We start from the raw sequence: 3,709 nt of genomic DNA on the forward strand, positions 1-3,709 counted from the left end.
TGACTTATGTGCAAACTTTGAAGTCATTCCAGATTGATTTGATACGTTTCGGCACAGGATATAGAATTTGGAAATTTAAAATTTTATAAGTTTCATTCGAAGCGCGATTCATGATTTTGATGTTATTTGACATGGTTTAAGGCTTCGACTAAGTTCGTATTACATTTTGGGATGTGTTGGTATATTTGGTTAAAGTCCCGAGGGCTGAGGGTGGATTCCATATGGTTAACAGATTGATTTTTGGACTTAAGAAATGCTGAAGCTGGGCAGCAGCTGGTGTGATCGCTTCTGCAATGTCTTGGTCGCATAAGCGACATCACAGAAGCGAGGTCGAGCTCGGAGAAGCAAAATGGGAAGGAACTGGCAGTGGCCGTAGGTGCGAAAATTTTTCCGCATCTGCATGACCGCAGAAGCAGCCCAGTGGTCGCATAAGCGGTAGGGAGAGAGGCAGGCTGGAGGCGCAGGTGCGAGGTTTGTGCTGCACCTGCGGGACTGCAGAAGCGGATCCTTGGTCGCAGGTGTGACTTCACAGAAGCGGAGTCTTGTCCATAGATGCGAAGGCAGAGGGCTGAAGGGTGACCGCAGAAGCGGTATTTTGGTCGCACCTGCAAAACTGCAGAAGCGGTCAAGTGGCCGCAGGTGTGAGAGGTCGTTGGGCAATGTGTTCTTTTAAGAATGGGATTTGGCCTATTTTCTTTCATTTTCACTTGGTTGGAGCAATTTTGGAGAGCTTCAAGGGGAGATTTTCATCAAACAACACAAGGTAAGTGATTTCCACCTATTACAAGATAAATACATGGTTTGTATATGGATTTAAACATGAAAATTAGTAGAAATTTGGGATTTTGGTAGAAAACCTAGAATTTGGTATTTTTGGATTTTGACCACGAAATTGGACATGGAATTTGGAATATGTTATATAGTTTAGTTCGTGATGTTATGGGTAAAGTTTATCTTCGAAAATTTTTGGAATCCGGGCACGTGGGCCCGAGGGGTGATTTTATCGACTTTTCGAGCGAAGTTGGGAATTTTTTTAGTTGATTAATTATGGGTATTAGGATATGTTTTGATTGGTTTGAACATTTTTTGAATAGTTTTGGATCGACGGGTGAGGTGCTAGAGAGGCTTTGGAGCTGGTTATGGAACTTTGGAGCGAGGTAAGTCTCATATCTAACTCTGTGAGGGGGAAACTATCCCTAGGTGATGTATTTGTTATGTGATACTTGTTGTGGGGGCTACGTACAAACGAGATGATGAGAGTCCGTACGTAGCTAGATTCATATTATGTCCAGGTAGACTTAGGTTCCCGACATGCTATAACTGTACTATTTGAGTTGTCCCTTGCCTATTAAATTACTTTATTTTACGTTGTGACTTCAAACTAGACATGTGTAGAGTGATAGGCTCGCTATTGTAAAGATCCGATAGGATTCATGATTAGCCGCGAAATAATTGTACCTCTCTTACGAATTTCTCCCGCGCTATGTTTTCCCACCGAAAGGTTTCCCAAAAATTTATAACTCACACGTCTGTTCGTGAGTGGGAGTCAAGGAACCGTCAAAACTTCTTATTCTAATGGGATCGAGTCATTCACCTCGGCAGGATAGATACATCTACGGTTCGTGTCGTTCGATACTCGGTAGTGCACACATTATGATGGATCGGGTCGTACGCCTCGGCAGGATTATATACCACACTCTCATTGGAGCGGGTCGTTCGCCTCAGCAATAAAATAGATATATCTATGATTCGGCAATGATATGATGGATCGGACCGTACGCCTCGACATTCTATAAAATACTCTTATGAAATCGTGCGTAATAATTGGCAAGAAGCCAGCATATCTGTGAGCTTTTTTCTGATTGAACTGTGACGACCTATCTGGTAAGGTCTATTATATATATACTCCGATTGAGGAGGTAACTACTAGCTGGGGGTTTGAGTTATTGCTGGGAGGAGGATTGTACCACGTATTATACTTGTTATTTCGCTCATTTACTCTGACTCACACCTGTTTACTTCTATTGTATTTGTCTTATTTGACCACTAGTAAGTGTTGATGTCGACCCTTTGTCACTAATTCTCTGGGGTTAGGCTAGATACTTACTGGATAAGCATTGATTTACGTACTCATGCTACACTTGCTGCACTTTTAGTGCAGGTACATATATGTCTAGTGGTCTTTTGGGCACCGAGGCGCGGCTATTGCGGCGACTTTACCGTGAGCTACATTTTATGTTACAATCCGCAGCCTGCAGAGTCTCCATCATAGTTATTTATATTCTCCTGTCTAATTTGTATTCCAGACAGAAGTTGTATTTATTATATTTCCTAGTTGATGCTCATGCACTTGTGACACAAGATTTTGGGGGTTCCTACGGGTTGTTCGTTATTAAAATTTGTGTAATTTTGTTTCATACTATTTAATTAATGAAAACTATGATTTTAAAATATTAAAATGAGTAATTAAGTGATCAATTACCGTTGGCTTTCCTGACGGTAGCGTTAGACGTCATCACGATATTTAGTGGATGTTGGGTCGGTATGGAGACGTTTGTACTTATCTTCGAGAGGCTACAGAGCTGTTAAGAGCACTCCCCTTCTTGATTTCCTCATCGTGCGGTTTGATTCCATTGAGGCTTGTGCCTTTATTTCCTTCCTACTCAATCTTATGCGACACGAAGCGCTTGTTATCAATTGGGCATAAAAGAGTTGTAGTGGTACTACAGACATAGTGCATGATGGTTTTCCCTGCGTGTTCGGGCAGGCTATTATCGTCGCCTAACTGAGGGATGTTCTTTTTTTCCAGATCAGTATCTGTATTTTCTATGGTTTTGAGACTGAGCAAGGATTGCTACGATGTTTATGCATTGTTATCGCATAATGTTGGTGTAATGGTAAGGTGCTCATTTATGTGTTGAGGCAATGAAGGGCTTGAAGAGAGGATTTCTCAATGCATGATTAAGGGGTTCAACATTTAATTTCGGTGGAGGAAAGGCAATCGGACTATAGATGTCCAGGTTTGGTTGATGAAGTAATGAGACTTGATATTTTCGAGCATGATGGAATTTTCATTGTGATGCGGTGTCACCGTCCTTGTTTGAACTCATTACGATTCATCGGTGTTATGGTCTTCTTGGGTTTTGCCTTCGGGGCAGGGTGTTGTGAAATGGTGCCTCAGGGGCAGTTGTCAGAGATAGCGGTGTGCAGCAGTTCAGAATCGAATTGATATTTCTAATGTTGATGGCTTGAGGAAGATGTTCCTCTAGGAGGTTTAGAGTTGGTAGCAATTCCTTAGTTCCGGTGTTACAGGTATGGATTTAATTTGAGGCAACATTTGGGCAGCGAAGTATGAAGAAGGACATGGCGGGAGGTGTCTCGCGGTGGATGAATTACTTAAAGGAGATGGTTTGACCGAAGTAGGAGTGGCAGAGTTGCATATGGATTATGTGGTAGGATAGCCACGTACCTTGAGGCAGATTTGAACGATTTGGGAGGCATGGTGGAAAGTGACTAGGTCCACGGATTATAATTGGAATGGTGGTTATTTTACGGAGAAAGATTGAATATGGAAGAAAGGAGTTTTGCTTGAAATAAAGAGGGGTGTGAAGCGTTGTTGGAAGATGTCGGTAAAAAATTCCACAGGTGGGTTATCTTCTATGAGCATGTTAGCGATTGTGTGATGTTGATGAAGCTTCTGCGAAGAATA

This window comes from Nicotiana tomentosiformis, chromosome 2, assembly GCF_000390325.3.
Source record: "Nicotiana tomentosiformis chromosome 2, ASM39032v3, whole genome shotgun sequence".
Classification (NCBI taxonomy): Eukaryota; Viridiplantae; Streptophyta; class Magnoliopsida; order Solanales; family Solanaceae; genus Nicotiana; species Nicotiana tomentosiformis.